Raw genomic sequence first — 19,145 nt, forward strand, 5'->3', positions numbered from 1 at the left:
CCAAAGGCATTCAGACATGGAAATTGTAACAAATAACTTTCTCTAGCAAGGCTATACGCTACAGATCTAACAGGCCCAAAACCTGGATGAACAAATTGTTTTGTTAAAGAACAAAACAATGCACATATAGTAAAATGCTACACAAACATTTCCAGCAATGAATATATTCGAACAAAACAAGTGCAATGCATTTTTTTATTTTCTTGGCATAGAGATTTTAAGAAAAATCAAACGTTTATATTTAAAATGTGTGCACAGAAGTATTCTGATTGCAGGTTAAGAACTAGCCACAAAGGGCAAAAAGAAACATGGATTCTTTCTATGTCACAAAAGTATTAGTCCATGACTGCAAATTATATTTTGCCTTTAAACTTAGACATGTGAGTAGCTATCTTTTGTAGCTGGCATAAATGTCTTTCTCTTTCTATATGGTTTATGCAGAATGCAGAATTGAGGCTTTGACACTAGATTTTCAATGTCTTAGTTGAAGACTGGACACCATAATAACATTTTGGTTCATTCTCAACATTTTGTGAGACATTGACAACTATTGCATATTTTATGTGGTACTTCTTCTTCTTGTGATTATGATACTATGATTTTGTCTTAATATATCAACAATCCATCATGCTTTAATAGTTGTGCTTTGATGTATAGTTCTTAAGCATAAGATTTGTGTCCAACAATCTGGCCGTCCATTTGGAACATGTTGAATGACAGCTTGCAACTCTCCATAATTCTAAGCAGCTTGATTAAGCTTGTCTAGTCTTTTTGTAGTAACTGGTCTGGTCATCATTAAGCTCCGCACATAGGCAGCAATGTTGTTTTCAGTATTAGATATTAATTGGTCAACTACAGGATATCTAGACAGCGTATCTGCAACAGCCAACTGTTTTCCAGGCATATGGATTCCTCTGGCATTGAACATTCTTGGTATCATTAACAATCTGTCGCACCTGGATGGTATTTTGCCTAAGCCATAAGAATTAATTATTGTGACCAATGTCTTCTGGTCAGTCTGGAGCTGGAAACTTTTGAACCATAATTGGTGTCAGGAGAATTTATCACAAGGCCACACACTTGCAAGACATTCCTTTTTGATATGTAAATATCTCTGTTCAGCACTGGTTACCATTTTATAGCAATAAGCAACAGGATGCACACTTGATCATCCATTTGGAGTAATGCTAAATGTAGACTGTAGCTCTAGAGCATCCGCATTCACTACTGTTGGAGATGCGACATCACAGTATGCTAACACCGGAACTTTCATTAGCATTTTTTTTACTTTGCTAAATACTTAGGCTTGAGCATTTTCTCATGATGAAGGTACATATTTCTTTAAAAAGTCAGTTAAGGAATGCAGCATGGCAGAAAAGTCTAGTACAAACATGCCTAAGTAATTAATCATGAATATAGTTAGCCTTAACGCAGTCACACAAGATGTTTTTTATAACTTGGCTATTGCTCTGACCTTACCAGCATCTGGTTTGATTTCGCTAGCACTTATGCTGTGATCAAAGTACTGGAGCTCATCATTTCTAAAGCATCATTTGCCTCAGTTAGCTTTAGACCAGAGTTTTTATTAATAAGAAGCACTATCTCTAGTCTCGAATCATGTATCTCTTTATCTGCACCATATACCAAGATGTCAGCCATAAGATCAAAACCACTATCTAGCCTGTTGAATAAATTAGGCATTTTAGCCTGGACAATTTAAGGTGCTGAGGTTAAACCAAATGGCAGCCTTTTGAAATAGAAGTTCCCATTGATGAAGGTCATCAGCCTTTGGCTTTATTTATTAAAAGGTATCTGCAAGAATCCACTGGAAGCATTTAACTTGGAAAACACTTTTGCATTAGCAAGCTTTGGTGCTATGTCTTCTAATGTAGGTAGGATGAACCTTTCATGCTCAACTGTATCATTAAGATTTTTCTAGACAGCGAATATTCATGCATGACCATTTTTTCTAATAAATGGGACCCCTGGAGCACTCTCCTTATTTGGTTTAGTAACAATGCCATTTTATATCAAGGCTTTATATTCTCTTAACTTCTGCCTCTACAGCACAAGAAATTACATATTCCTGGGTGTGGTCAAAGCATGCAGAACAACATTTGATTTTTAACTTAATATTTAATGGTTGACAAGCAGACCAGCTTCACCAAACAAATCATCACTGATATAATTTATTCTGGCAAATAAACCTATTTTGCAGGCCACATCTCTGCTGAGCAGATTATTTATGAATGGACCATCCAGTACCTAAACCCAAAATTCAGAATCAAACCCACCACATATCTTAAGAAATTCATCTTCCCTTCCTCAGTTTCATTAACTTTATTCCTTTTCAACTTAGTTTTGACTTTCCTGATGTAACTTACTACTTTGTTCCTAGATAATGTTTTTTCTCCTTATCTGAGGCTCCTGTTTTTATTTATTTATTTATTTCTGATTGCTCTTTCTTTATGTTTCAGTGCTTCTTCAAATTACATTTGATCCATATTTCGCACTATAAAACTATGATGTTCTTCGTGTTTCACTGTTGCAGTCATTACGCTTGGGTTATCTGCCTGCAGGTAGGCCTCAGTTGGCCCAAATACCAGAGACTTAGTATTTCTGCGTCGGTTGCTGTCACTCCAGGACTGATGTCAGGTCGTCAGGGGTATAAAAACAGGCAGCCGATGCTATTACATCAGTCTTTCTTGCCGAGGAGCCTGAAGCAGTTCACAAGTGTCGGTCGGCCGCTACCTGAGTTTTTCATTTACGAATTGAATAATCATGAAGTCTTATTTTTTATACAAAACTACCAAGTTTCTTAGGCCAAGAGTATGCGCTTCACCTAGAAAACTGACGACCAAAGCACATGCACCTACTCCCTTGCCACAACGACAAATGCTTAGAAGACCTTATCATGTTGATTAGGGGAAGTCAGCCCTCCCCTGCTAAGAGGAAAAGAGACCAGTCCTCTGGAGCTTCAACAGACCAGCAGTCTGATGACTCTGAGGTATCTGATTATGAAGACATGCCCTTATCTGCTTATGAGGATTCAGATGCAGAGGAATCCATTTCCTCTGCCTCTCCACCAGAGGATTTTTTTTTTGGTGAAACCTTACATACTTTAAGAGAGCATTTCCACTGGGAATGCCAAGACTATCCTCAGTCCAAAAAGAGACTCAGAGAATTTCTACATTTGCCACAACACGGGCCTTTAGCAATACCCCCAGTCCTGGAAGTTGTTGATGATGGTTTTATGGAATCCAGCCTAACTCCTGACATTTTGCCCCCTGCCCCTAGGAAACCAGACAGGTACTACAGAGTACCTGACACTCACAAATGTCTTTTCAAAAATCCTACTGCTGACCCAGAGATCATTTCCCAGGGGCCTAAAGGTATCAAGGCAATTACAGCCAAGAATCCCACCCCTTCGGATAGGGATTCCAAAGCTTTGGACAGACGGGGTAAGAAGGTATATACCTCTGTAACTCCTGCCATTAGGGCATTGAATTGTCAGTTTCACATGCTGAAGTACCAGCAACATATTATGGAACTTATTAAACAAAAATGGCAAGCTTTACAAACTGTGCAGAAAATAAAGAATTGCAGGAGTTTATGCACTTTGCAAGCCAAGTCAGCAAGCATACTTTGCAGTGTGGCTTTCATTTATTTATTTATTTTTTTATTTTACATTTGTTAACCAGGAGAGTCCAACTATACACATATTCATTTTTAGTGGGGGCCCGGGGAGAAAAGCTCCAATAGCATGTAATAAAGAAATTACACAAGAATATCATACAGAGATATAGGTTCTATAGTAACATAAGTTATGTATAGATTAACAATTCCTTTAGTAAAGTCAGCATACAGCATTCTACTAGTAGGGTTTATATAGAGTATAAAATATAAAGACAAGAAAACATTTTTGTTTGTCTTTCTAGAAACATCTTGCTCGGCAGCAGTCACTGGTTCTGTACTAAGAAGACATGCTTGGCTTAAGGAGCAGACCTTGCCAGACCATGTCAAATCAAAGTTACTAGGTGCTCCTTTGAACAAGGACAGTTTGTTTGGCACCAAAGCAGAAGAGATTCTTAAAAAGATGGAAGAAAAAGCTACGTCTATGCAGACTGTTAAAGAATTCTTACAAGTGCAACCTCCTAGATTCAGTAGGCATTGGCTCCTCCAAGTACTGGTCCTTTCCCGCCCCCTCCAGGCCAACGCAAACCAGACCCAGGGGAAACATACAACCCAGATTACAGTCTCAGGGTATGCAGAGATCTAAGCAATGGAGTGCCTCCACCCCCAAAGCAGAGAGTGATAAGCCACCTCCTTACAGAACAAACTCACAATTACTTTTCCACCCGTCTTCCCACCTCTGACCAATTGCTTGTGCCCCTAGGAGGAAAACTTGCCCTTCATGCAAAAAACTGGATGTCCATCACAAAAGACCGATGGGTCCTCAACATTATATCCCAGGGGTACAAATTTTATTTCTACTCACTGCACCTCCAAAAGGGTTCACAGACCTTCCTCCAAACCAGTGGGCAGAGGCACAAAACCAAGTCCTATCTGTGCTCTCCATCAGAGCTATTCAGCTGGTTCCAGTGGAACAGATAGGTCAAGGATTCTATTCCATACTTTTCCTGGTACCCAGAAAAGAGGGCACTTGGCACCCAATCCTGGATCTTTCAATTCTCAACACCTTCCTGGTGGTACCAAAATTCAAAATGCTTACCCTGCAACAGCTTCTACCTATGCTAGCCAAGGATGCCTGGTTAGTCACCCTAGACTTAAAAGAAGCCTATCTGCACATCCCTATAAGGGAATCATGCAGGAAGTATCTGCATTTCAGGGCTGGATCTATGCATTATCAGTTCTCTGCACTTCCCTTTGGCTTATCCACTGTGCCCAGAGTATTCACAAAATGCCTGGCTCCAGCCATTGCATTCTGCAGGCAGAGTAATATCCAAATTTACTTGTACTTGGACGACTGCGTGATTCAGGTGGACAGTCAGGAATTGCTGTTGCAGCACCTGACATTTGTGAAAAACCTCCTGACTGCCCTGGGGTACACAATCAACGAAAATAAATAAAACCTGGTACCCAGCCAAAAGATTGTATTCCTGGGGGAAAGCTTGAACACAACATCCCAGATGGCATTCCTCACTTCAGAAAAACAAGTCTTTCTGACAGCCTACTTCAAAAAAATGGCCACCAGAACCCAGCTATCTGCAGGGAAAATACTGCAGGCCCTGGGGTTCATGGCCTCATTTATACTGCTAATTCCATATGCAAGACTGCATATGAGGAAACTTCATTGGTACTTAAAAAGTCTTTAGTGCCAACATTCTCAGGACCTGGAAATAGTCATTCCTATCATACCCTGTCTAAGGACAGAGTTCCTTTGGTGGGTAGAAGCATACAACCACAACAAGGGACTGCCCATTACTCAACCCCATGCTGCCCAGACCCTAACCACAGATGCCTCAGACTATGCCTGGGGAGCACACATGGACAGCAAATGCATTCAGGGGCACTGGAGCCCAAGTCAAATGCATCTGCACATCAACCAAAAAGAGATGCTAGCTATACAGGATGCCCTGACAGCTTTCAGATCCCTACTCTTTCCAGGACAACTTCTAATAAAAACAGACAACACCACAGTTATGTGGTATATCAACAAGCATGGGGGAACCCATTCCTACCCACTCTGCAGGTTAGCCATGGCCCTGTGGAACATGGCCTTGGACATGCAAGTCCATCTGTAAGCTCAATTCCTGCCAGGCAAACAAAATTTACTGGCAGATGACTTAAGCAGAAACCTCCTAGACCCACATGAGTGGCAGTTAGAGCCCAGCACCTTCAATCTTCTGACTCAGAAATGGGGACCCCAGAGATGGACCTTTTTTCCTCCCCCTACAACTACCAGCTCAGCAAATTCTGTGCCAGGAACCCTCACAGCAAGGCCTGGAAAGTGGATGCCCTATTCTTCCAGTGGGTAACTCTCACCTCTGCCCCTTCTCCCAAGAATATTGCTCAAAATAAGACAGGACAGACTGAGGACAATTCTGATTGCCCTGGACTGGCCATGCCAGCAGTGCTACCCACTCCTGCACAGCCTGACAATGATGCCACCATGGCACCTACACCAGAACCCTATCCTGCTATCTCAGCAGGAGGGGCAGATTTTGCATCCGCAACTCCAAACTCTAAATCTTGCAGCCTGGTGTATCCCTTGAATCGTACCCCAGCAGCTCTAAGCAAGCAGATGCTAGATGTCATTCTTGCTAGATGTCATTCTTGAAGCCAGAAGACTCAGTACAAGGAAACCCTATGTGGATAAGTGGAAAAGGCACTGCTCCTGCAGTCTGTCTAAAGGAGAGGACACAACTATGCCCTCCCTGCCTTTAATCCTGGATTACTTAGCAACTTTAGGCCACCAAGGAGAACACCAACTCCTGCTTGGGACCTTAACTTTGTACTGGAAAAACTCGGCAGACTTAAAATTCCTCTCTTGGGAAACAGCTTTGCTTCTAGCCATCACTTCAGCCAGAAGAGTGTCAGAACTACAAGCACTTATGGCTGTGGGACCCTTCATTATTTTCCATGCTGACAGGCTCTCTCAGGAAAAACCCTTCTTTTATGCCTAAAGTGGTGTTCAGTGTGGCTCACAATCAATCCATACATTTGCCAACCTTTTTCCCTAATCCTCAAAATAAAGGGGAAAGGATCCTGCACTCCTTGGATGTGCACCGATAACTCAGATTTTACCTGGATAGGACTAAGCCCTTCAGAAAATCAGACCAGTTACTAGTCAGCTTTTGCAACAGGGGCAGAGGGCAAAGATATTTCTAAGCAAACGATATCTAAATGGATAGCACACTGCATCCATTTGTGCTACAAGCACCATGGGAAACCAACACCGCAGGGGGTCAGAACACATTCCACTAGGGCAACATCTACCTCTACAGCATTTCGCAGGGGAGTCCCTACCAGGGACATCCTGGAAGCTGCTACCTGGGGTTCAGTACACACCTTCACCAAGCACTACCATTTGCTTATCTTCCCCAAATCCAGTGCAGGCTTTGCAACAGCAGTTCTGCAGGACATTCTAGCCAGCCCTAACTCAACTTGACTGCCTCCACCCTTTTTTTTCAGCTTTGGGAATCCACCCGTGTGTGATGACTGCAACAGTGAAACACGAAAAACATAGTACAATTGTGTATACTTACCATAAATGCAGATGTTCGAGTGTATTCACTGTTGCTGTCCTGGTTTCCCTCCCTCCCTCCAACCCCCTGGTTTCTCTCTCTCTCTCTCTCTCACTCTCCCTCTGTCTACAGTCTCTCTATGCCTTTTACTCACCCCCTTTCAGGGGTATTGCTATTGTTATTTACTTTTTACTGGTGGTGTTTTCCTCCACCATAACTTAGCTCCCTATTGGGGGGCTCCTGACATTTGGGGTAAGAAAAACTGATGTAATGGTGTTGGCTGCCTGTTTTTATACCCCTGATGACCTGATGTCAGTCCTGGAGCAACAGCAAGAGATGCAGAAATACAAAGTCTCTGGTATTCGGGCTGACTGAGGGCTACCTGCAGGCAGATAACCCAAGTGTGATGACTGTAACAGTGAATACACTCGAACATCTACATTTATGGTAAGTGTACACAACTGTACTTTTCTTCTCACATTTACCTCTAACAATGCATAGACTGTTATTACTCACTTGTTACTTTTGTAGAATATGTGACTATATATATATATATATATATATATATATATATATATATATATATATATATATATATAGGAGTTAAGTGTGCAAAAGCAACCTTTAAAGCAGGAACACTGCAACACCAAGAAAACATCAGTTTGGGACAAGAATGTGATATAAAAGAACTTGAGCAAGATGGAATCTATAAATATTTGGGAACTGATGAAGGATCAACAGTAAAACATGAACAAATGTGAATAAAACTTAGTAAGGAGTACTTCAGAAGGCTTAAATTAATCCTGAAAACAGTTTTGACATCTAGGAACAACATCCGTGCTATAAACCAATTTGCTCTTACTGTCCTAACGTACAGTTTTGGACTGAATGACTGGCCCCAAAACATTCTGGATAAATTAGATAGGAAAACAAAAAAGGATGCTGCATGCTCACCAAATGATTTATAAAAATCAGTGTATACCAAGATTATATTTTCCCCATTCTGAAGGAGGGGTCGGCCTCCTTGAAATTGATTACATGTATATATCTGCAATCATGGGACTCCACACATATCTGCTGATATCACAAGACCCAAACATTGTGAAAGTTTTGAAACATGAGAAGAATAAATCTAAGATGACTTCCCTGCTTAGGCTAGCAGAAGCATATAGGTGTCAAGCAGGAATGGAAATAAAACCACAAGTAGATACAAATCAGACAGTAACTGAATGTGCCAAAAAACAAAAGAAATAATATAATGTGAAGGACCAGATGAGATGGCAAGAAATGTGAAAAAATCATAAATATAGTTGCAAGTATAGAAAACGTCTGGAAGAATCTCATGTTGATCAGCAATGAACACAGGAATAGTTAAGGAGAGGTGAATTTAAACCAAGAGATGAAAGGTTAATATTGGTGGCCCAAGGTAGTGGGCTATGTACACGTTGGTTTGCAAAGTCCATTGAACTTCTGGGAGAAACAGACAAATGCAGGTTTTGTAAAACAGAACTGGAACAGTTGCACACCTTGTTGCTGGTTGTGACATACTAATGGAAGAAGGACTGTATACTGAAAGGCATAATAATGTGGTGAGACTGTTGCACTGGGGATTGTGCAAGCATTATGGTTCTGAAGTGGCTGAAAAGTGGAAAAGCACCGGAAATATGAGCCACAAAGCGTCATAGAAAATTATGGTCTACATCACATGGGATCACCCATTACCAACAGTTCAAAAGACAGATGCTAGAAAACCTGATATAGTGGTCCAGGAAAAGAAGACAAAAGTAGCATTGATCATTGAAATTGCCACACCCAGTGACTACAGTGTCCTGCACAGAGAGAGAGAGAAAGACGCACACAAAGTCATAAAATATTAGGATTTGCAAGCAGAAACAAGAGCAATGTGGAAGAATGATACCCAGAAAGTTCCATTAGTAGTAGGAGCAATGGGTCTTATAAAAAAGAGTCTACAATTCTATTTAAATACACTACCAATACATGTAACTTCATACAAATTGCAGGAGTCATTACTGGGAACATTGCGGGTACTGCGAAGAGCACTTTTGGCTGACGTCAGAGTGAAACAATACTAATTTCATTAATTTTAATCGTACTTTGACTTAGGAATGGGGTCCATTCCTGTCATGATATTAGAAACCCAAAAGATTTGGAGAAATTAAAAAAAGGGAGTTAACTGTTGTTGAATTTGTATGGCATTTGACTTTTTCATCAGAAAAGTTCAGTAAAGCTTCTTGATAAATATACATTATGTTTATCACCTCTTAATTTAATCATCTTGAACATGTGTATCCTTTACAGTGTACATACACAACATTTTGACAAACCTCAGGATTTAATAAAATCTGTGAGGACACAGTCTAGAACCTACATGGAATGTGCCCAGGTACCCAGCCACAGTTCCCCCTCAACAGTGCACCATGCATATTAATGATGGCATACTGCCAAGGGAGAGCCAAAGAACATGGATATTGAATCAGTGTAGGGAGAGGTGCAGGGAGAGATGTAGTGGCTACCCATGGCTGCAGGTGAGTGTGAGTCTCCCTGTAATCACTATATGATGTTATGAAGTGTGTCAAATGTATAATATGTCATTTTTATGAAGTTTTAATTTTTTTTAAATTTTAGCTGCATGCTTGCACAGCGCACTGTAGAGTGCAGCAATGCCAAGCTGTGCTCACATATAGACAGCTAACACCTGTCAAACATCTAAAAACATTAACCAGATGTAATTAATTATTGTAATTTTATATTTTTCTTTTTCCATTTTTTTACAATTGCCATTTTAGCAGTGCAGAACACATGCAGAGCCGAGTGGAACTTATACATACATAGCCAACACCTGACAGACATTTAAAATTACAAACCGGACTTCCCATACATGTCAAGCAGAGCACCTCACTGTCACTCTTCAAGAGAAACCTTGATGAGTGGATGGGTAATATTAAGTTTTCCATGGGGATCACTCCAGTGGCTCTACTTGATAGAGGCACTGGGAACTAATATTGGGCATCATGATGCCAGGGCACTTCTATGGGCTAGGCTTGTAAAGGCTCCAGGGCCTTTAGCCTAGTACACACCTATGAGCCTATGACCCTAATTATTTATTGGTATGTTTAAGCATGTTTGCATGGAGTGGTGCAGTGCTGTGCTGTGCTCAGGAATGCTAATAAGTAGCCTAGTAGTGTATGTGAAGGTATACTAGTTTTATAACATCCAACTAGCTACATGGGTAGAGTTCCAGTCTTATGTGTAGTAGGTCCTGGGTTCATGACCATAACAGGCAGAATATGTCTGTAAATGAATGTAGTATTTGTCTGTAATTTTATTAAACTATTGTGAATTTTGGCACTGCTGCAATTTGCTTAGCAGTGCTCATTCATGCCAAGCAACTTATAAACATGCTAATGGCTACCAATGTTTGTGCAGTGCTAAGCCTCGCTAAAACTACAGTTCTGTGAGTTTTCATGGTGCTTGGCTTCACTTAGCTGGTTTGCACACTGCTAAGCGATGCAGCGCTTTTTTGAATCAATGACATGTAAGTGTGTCAAAATAGCCTATAGTAAGCCTAATAGGCAGGAATTATGCATCATTCATTGGAGTTCAATCAACTGTTGGTATGGCTGGTGGTGTTAGTGAATGTGTGTGCTTTCAGGCAAAGAGGTGGGGGTATTCAGGAGTCCAGGGTCATGGTTGGGCTCCTTGATAAAAAACATGAACCACGGCTGATGCAGGGTGGATTCTAGGGTGTCAAAGGAAAAAACTTCAAAGACCAATTCACGTTAGGTTCAAGCAAGGCACCCTTTATTACTTGCAGCAAGGAGACAAAGCATGTAGGCACAAGGTTTGTCTGAATTATTGGTGATTAGTATGTTATTCTTATACAGTTATCTTCCTGTCACACAGAAAATGTTACTATTCTATTGCTGATGTAGTTAGACACAGCTTTCTGTATGTTCTACAGAAAATGCTGCTAGACTTATTGCTGACCAAGTTAAATCATTTGCTGTTTTGCAAAACATTTTGAGAAAAACAACCTGGCCTTGGGCTTATTTTAGTCCATTTCAACTTTTCAATTCTTCAATTGTACTGTTCTTATACATATGTTACATTTTGTCTAGATTCGAGGTACATTTCTAGCTTTGGTACAAGTAATAGTAGGAAAGTAAATAATGAACCTAATGCTGACTATGGTTTAAACTTTCAAGCATCTATTGTTTTCTTTATCAATAGCTTCTAGCAGCTGCATGTTTTCTCATGGCATAAGCAGAAATGAATATCCCTTTGTTAAGTTTCATGGCATTAGCAGAAATGAAATGTATCTTGTTATTTTCATGACATTAGCAGAAATGAAATGCTTCTTATTATTTTCATGACATTAGCAGAACTGAAATGCTTCTTAAGTTTCTAATAGCTGTGCAGATTCATACATTGTGAACAGAATAAATGTATTAACCCTTTTAAACCTTGAATGCACTAAGCATGCATATTACTATTACACATTTTTCTAACACAGGGCTTGGAGTATAAGGCGGAGTCCTGGGACCATTTGGCCAGGGAACTCACCAGTGGTTATCCTCCACACATTTGAGCAGTGTTGTCATCATTATGATGACTTGAAAAGGAGAAAGAGGGGAACCTTGGACATTTGGGTCCAAGAGGCAAGAGCAAGGAATACCCCACAAATATGTAATTTTACCTCTATTTTACCAATATGCAAACTGAATGTCTGCAAAACTGGTTGCATAATGGTGTTCTTCTCTCCCAACAGCTGCAGCTGAGAGGGCTCCCAATGTCAAGTCCCATGCTGGGTGCCTGGCCAAGTTGCACCATGAGAGTGGTAAGTATGGATTTAGTATGCTAACTGTAGAGCAATAAGCAATAAAGAGTAAAGCATTTACTGCAATAAAGTATAAACAAAAAAAACTGTAGTGCAATAAATAGTCAAGTAGAACTGTAGTGCAATAAATGGGTAATTAGAGTTGTAGTGCAATACATGAACAATAACTAATGTTCAATAAACAATACCACTAATACTAAACAAAATGGTGTTCAGTATGATTGCGTTGCCATAACCATTGCAGTAGAGCTGTATGCATTGATTATCTATGGTAAGGTTACTGCAGTCAAATGTAACACTGTAATAGCTGTAAAATGCAAAACTAATGTCCTTAAAACTGTATTGCTTAACTCATAGTACTATCCAAGGCTGTGTCCAGGCCAATATCAGTCCTACTTCAGGTAATAAAGGTATGTGGGTGAGGTAGCCCACTCCATGGACAGATATTGTGTGTGTACTTCACAGATATTTCAAGGTAACAACAATACAAAATGTTCACTAGCATTGCTGATACTAAAATAAAGCTATTTTAATATATGCATTATGGTTGTATTCCCATGCATGTGTGTTCTACTGTCAGTGAAGTCAACTATAACACTGTAATAGTTCTAGAATGCAAAAAGAATGTCCTGTAACTGCTATTGCTCATGTCATAGTGTGGTTCAACGTTATCTGTAGCACACTATCACATAATGCTCACATTTTCTCTCTGCCTAGGAACAAAAGGTGTATGAGTGAGGCAGCCTATTTTATGAGCAGATATTGTCTTTAGATTTCACAAGAGTTTTAAAATAAATACGAATAATGTGTTCACCATCATTGTTGATTCATAAATAAATCTGTCTACTTCCAGTATGGCTGTATTCCTTGCATGTCGGTACTAAGTTGCTGTAGTCAATTCAGTCAATTATTACATTATTTGCAGATGTTCCCTGCAGTCACAGCTATTGGGTTCTATTCCCATGCCTGGCAACTAAGGCATGATGGCTGTTTATGAACTGCACACAACCATACCTGTCAAGTGTTATGATTTCTCATACTGTAATTAATATTGAGTAATCTGTCACATAATTAATACAAAAATGATTACCTGGAATGCAAAATATTACCAAATCTGCTTACAGAACACCTTCGTAGTTATATAAGTCCACATGATGTGCAGGTGTTTTGTCTAGTTGTGTACCTGTATTTGTTATTTCTTGGCCTATATTGTCCCATGAAAACAGCTTGAGAGGTATGCACATTCTACATCACCTATAGGAGAGTTGTAGTCACTGTACACAAAACTGGCAATACATACCTGTAGAGTTAATGTTACCACTGTTTTCAGGGATATAATCTGCAATGTCACTAATGGACAGTTTTTACTCTCTCCCCACCTCTTTTCTGCATGTATTTAATATTGTTATGTATTATTATTGTTTACTACTAATACATATTGTTAAAATAACTATATTTTGGGAAATGTGTTTTATTATTGTTATGTGTTATTATACTTTCACATTAACATATCTTGTTAAATTAACCATTTTGTTGGCCTTATGCAGTTTATTATTGGTATGTGTTATGTTATTTCATATTAACATATCTTTTAAATTAACCATTTGGTTGCCGTTATGCTTTAACTGTTACTGGCATGTTGTTAACATACTGAATGTTCTGTTATTTCATGTTGTGTCATATATAATATACATTGCTATGTGTTTGGGTTAATTAATATGATGTTCCATGCTGTTAATACTAACAATGATTTGTTCATAACTAACCTCAACTTATTGCTATACCTCAATTACCATAGCACATCATGGTAGGCCTGATCAGTCTACCTTGCCTCAACTGGCAGTGGCACCAGGTCCCAGCATGGCTGTGACCCAGATGGGTGGTGCCCCCTCTGCTGCCCCTGCAATACTTGTGGCATCAGGTAGTGCTGCTCCACAGGATGGGGTTGGGCCCCCATCTGGGAGCATTGGCGGAGGAGGAGTTGTCACCCAGACTGAGCTGTCAATCTTGATGTGCAGGATAGTCCACTGTGGCTATGACTGCCGCCTATGCCAGATTGAGGACATGCTGGCCAACCTGGTGGGACAGCCTCACCCTGGTGCCCAGCCTTCAGCACTGCCACCCCCAGGGCAGTGAAGGAGCAGTACTGACAATCCTATGGGTGGGGATGTGAGTCATGCTGCTGCTGTCTGAAGGCACATGGGACTTGAATTCCACAACATCCTCCCTATCCAAGGTGTTCACCCCCCTCATGTGTCACACACTGCCCCTGTCTGCTGTCTTGTCTGTCTTGTCTGTTTGCAAATGCATCTTCACCTACCTAACTTACCTCCCCCACACGTACCTATGTCCCTTCCCCAACATTCCACTCTCACCTTAAAAAAAATGGGCACTTGCCCCCCCCCCAAAAAAAATGTCCTATCCATAGCTCTCCATTTTGCACGTGTCCACTGGATACATGTAATTGGTCCATTTGGGTTGACACTGCAGTTATGTTGTCCTCACCCCTCTCTCTGGGGTTTGAGAGTCCAGATTCATCTACAAATTCTGTCAAAGTGCACAGTTGTTGCTGTACAAGAAATGGATAACTATGATTCTTTCCCATGTCTTTCCTGCACATCCCCCCTGCCTTTCACTATGTTTCCCCCCTGCTTGCCCCCATTTCACCACTTTCCTATCTCCACTTTTTTCTTTTCTTTATATTTTTTAGTGTGGCACTGTGCAATGGGCTGCATTGCGCAGCTTTGCTAAGCTCAGCTGAATAGAGCTATAATGACTGTATGTGTTTATAACATTGTAAGACACATGTACAAAATAAACACCTCTGCCATGTTTTGAACCTGAGCCCATCACAGCTGCAACACACTGCATTAACCCACCACTCAATGCGTCTCTTGCTTAAAATAGGAGGTTTAAAGAAAACATGGTGATTGTTAATTACAGTCATTAGATGTGTTTCAGCAGAGCTGCGTTTCATGCCGCACCGTGCAAACTGGAATAAAAAGTAATAGAAAAATGGGAGTGTACCTTTGACTCTGGTGCAATAGTACACCACTAGACAGCCAAAGACATGATAATGGATGTAACTGAGGCCTGTGATATCAGGTAAATGTGCCCTTTTATCAGCAACATGTAGAAAGTCACTTGCTAAGGCATTAATGGCAAAATACATGTTCAGCTGGGACTCTGGTGCAGAAATATATCCATATAAAGCCATGCACATACTGATGGATGTAGAAAATTATGTTACAGCCTTTATGTGTGCATATATATCTTGCAAATACACCTGCTGCAGCAGTGACTCAGTCTGTTAAATGCTATGCATGCAGTACATTTTGCCGCACACAGTCCTGGGTTCAAATCCAGTGTTGTGTTGCATTTCAGCTACATTATTGTGAAGACAGCAATTAATGAATGACTCATGCACTTTTTATCCACCGAAAGCATTGCAAATTAAATAAATGCTTTTCAGTGCTGGAAGTTACAGGCCTGCAGGTAGGGACACATTTCACATATCATAGCTGTATAGCATTACTATGTGTCACCTAGTACTCTGTTATTGACACAGTTGCCTAACATATGAACCTTAAACATATGCCTTAATTGGAGTGTAAAGGGTACCCTCACCCTGGCTCTGCCTCTACAACAAGGCTGATACAGCTGACACAGATACACCTACAGCTTGTTGACCTCCATAGTGTTCACACTCTCTGCCTATGTCTATTACCTGCAGCAACAACTGCAGCCTGTGGTACACACAACTCTACGTAAAGGTTTCTGCTATAGACCTTCCCTTTGTGAAAATGTAGTCTCCTCAGCCCAGTAATGTCCATCTCAACAGCTAAGAAAGGGGCCCTGGTCTACATGAAAGCCTTATATATTGCACAGTGGTTGCATGTCATTGGCTAATGACAGTGCAATTCAGATGTTTTGGGTGAAATTAGCATATCAGAGCCACATATTGGCTTAGAGTAATTATCTACTAATGAGAAGCATGTTAAAAATACAAGCAGCTTGCTATGGGGAAACATTCTGTATGAGGCTTTCCTTATACAGAGCATGCCTTTGCAAAACATTACTATTAGCACATTTCAGCAGAGGAGTACTGCACTCCACCAGGTATGTAACTGTTTTTTTTTAACAGGATGCAAATGGGAGGATAGAGGTATAGGGAACAGGGATTACAGCAGTAAGCCTGCCTTAGACCTGTGGTAATGACATGTCATTGATATCCTGCTGTCCTACACATACAGGGGACGTACAATACTTCAAGGTTGCATTGTCTTTTGTCATTGTGGCACACTGGTGTTGTTGGACTGTCTCTCTATAGTGGTTTTAATAGCATACTGCTATTTGTCTGGCACTGGTCTTATGACATATTATTGGGTGATTGGCTTTAAAGTACACACCACAGAAGACTGGAGTGTTGGGTATATGACCATACAGCAGAATCTCTCATGGCACACAGGGAAATACCTCAGTATTGATACTATCTTGGTTGTATCCACACATGTAGTGTGTTGTCACACTCTGGGGTATGACATGTGTGAGCAAGAAGTGTATAGTGCCGGCCATTTTGACCTTGCTGTATCTGTACATAGTGGACATCCACATATCTGATCGTGTAATATGTTCCCCTTATGTTGTCTTTCAGGAATAATGTACCATAGATGCCATGTCCCCTTCTCAGATGTGGAGAATGAAATAATACTTGAAGGAATAAGGCAGCATTATCACATCCTGCTATATAGTGGGAGGTATAACAGGGAACAGTGGGCTGCACTGTGGGCAGACCTTGTCTGGGATGTGAATGCCAGTGGCCACCAGGACAGGACATATGAGCAAGTTCAACACTGTGCAACAGACATGGTTAAATAGGGTGCTCAATGGCAAAGCCAGTTCTTGCTGACAATGGTGCAGAATACAGCCAGGGATACTATCATGTCACATGGAAGCTGTGCTCTTTGCCTTCGATAGGGCCTTTAACACTTGATCTATGGAGATGTGAGATGTGGGACAAGTATAGGGGATGTTAAAAGGGCTTTTGGGGGGAGAGGGGGTGAAGTTTGCACTGAATTTATCTGCTAGCAGGATGGCTAAGTCAACAGGATCAGTGTAGGTGATACTGTTAAGTACTAATTCAAAACAAACCTGGGCTTTGCCATGGAGGTTACTGACATAGCTGAAGAAGGCTTTGTAATTTTTGCATTGTTTTGAAGGCTAGTTTTAATTCATAATTGGCGTTGGGGGTTTTCACTAGTGATCTACTTTGCTTGTTGAGGCTAAGGAGTGAGCTTATCCTATTTGGAATTTGTTCCTTTTTAGCCTTTTATTCCTTTTGTATTTGTTATGATAGGTGTACTGCATTTTATGTGTTGGTTTATCAAGTATAGTTTCTTATTGACTAACTAAAAGGTAAATTGTACTGGTCAAGTTTCATTTGATTTATCTGATTTTTGAGAGATCTGAGGGGATTAAATGAAACACCTGGGCTAAGTAGTTGCTATATGGTTACCCTTGATATACAAAGTCTATTCACTTGCATACCCAACGAGTATGGAGTTGAGGCAATAAGAAATGAACTGAAAGAAATGGGGAACAGCGATACAAATTAAATCATGTTGATTTGAACATTATTAGATTTAATATTATCCAACAATATATTTGTATATGATAGCAATATATATTTACAAAAATGGGGGGTTGCCATGGGCATCCCCTGTGCAAATTCATACGCGAACATGGTAGTTTATTATTGGGAGAAACAGAATTTATTCAACAGTGTGTACAGTAAATACATTAAGATGTATAGACATTTTGTCAATGACACCTTTATGCTGTGGGAGGGGGAGCCATCACTATTGTTTGATTTCGTTAAATACTTAGAGTCTACAATGGACTTCTTGAGATTTACAACATCTTTCTCACTTATAGAAGTAGACTTTTAGATGTCTCTGTGTATAGAGACAGTTTGGGTAAAATTAACACCAGCCTCTTTAGAAAAGCCTGTTGGAAAAATAGTCTCTTAGTTCATCATAGCATGCATCCTAAGCACATATTCCCAAATATTATCAAAGGGCAATTAATTAGGTAACAATGTATGTACTGTACTAACTGATAAAGAGAAAAAAAATTAATTACTTGGAGCAACTATTTCTGGAGATGGGGTATGATAAAACTCTTTCAAACTGTAAAGAATGAAACTGTTACTAACAGTAAAGGAATTCATTCTATCAGTGTAAAGCCATCAATGAATGTAACTATAAAAAGGAATGTCAAGCACAATGATAAAGTATGATCTGAAGTAGGGACTTCATTTGTCAGCAACCTGTGGGTCTTGGATCCAATATCGGATCCGAGCCGGCAACTTGTTTTAAGCTAATGGATCCGAGCTCCTAGCTCCTCCCCTCACCCATAATCCCCTGCCAACCCTCTATGACCTCAGATCTAGTTTGCCGCGCTTGTGGATAGCTGGATTCCATTGAGCTCAAGAAAAAAATCGTCAGTTAAGTGTGTTTTTCTGTCAAATTCTCTTCCTTATTTTAAAAAAATAAAGTGTGTAAGAGTTAGTTACCCTGTAGTGTAAAAAATATTTCTTTTACTAGTTTTTTCCCTACCTTCGCTGGTCGTTAGTGAGTGTGTGTGTGTGTGTGTGTGTGTGTGTGTGTGTGTGTGTGTTGTGTTTTTGGGGCCTGTGTGTTTGTGTAGCACTACCTTTTTTTCTTTTAAGTATGGCTGAGGCCCCAAAAGCCATTTTTTCTAAATGTACCGAGTGTGGCCATAAGCTCTCCCTGGATGATGGCCACACTCGGTGCGTTCGGTGCCTTGGGGTTGAACACCTCACCTCAGGCTGTACCCATTGTGCAGCGTTCAACTCCAGGGCACTGAAAGAGCGGAGGTCGAAGTTGGTCCTGGCGGGACTTTTGCCCCCGGACTCGGCTCCGGCCTCCGCTGCTCCCGTGGCACTACCACAGGCTGTGGTTGTTGCCACTCCTGCCCCCCTTCCTTTGGCCAGGACTCAAACTCCCGCTAAAGTGCCGGAGGACAGGGAGGCTAGGAGGGAGAAACAGAGGGAGAAG

This window comes from Protopterus annectens, chromosome 2.part1 (genome assembly GCF_019279795.1).
Source record: "Protopterus annectens isolate FY-2018-M chromosome 2.part1, PAN1.0, whole genome shotgun sequence".
Lineage (NCBI taxonomy): Eukaryota > Metazoa > Chordata > Ceratodontiformes > Protopteridae > Protopterus > Protopterus annectens.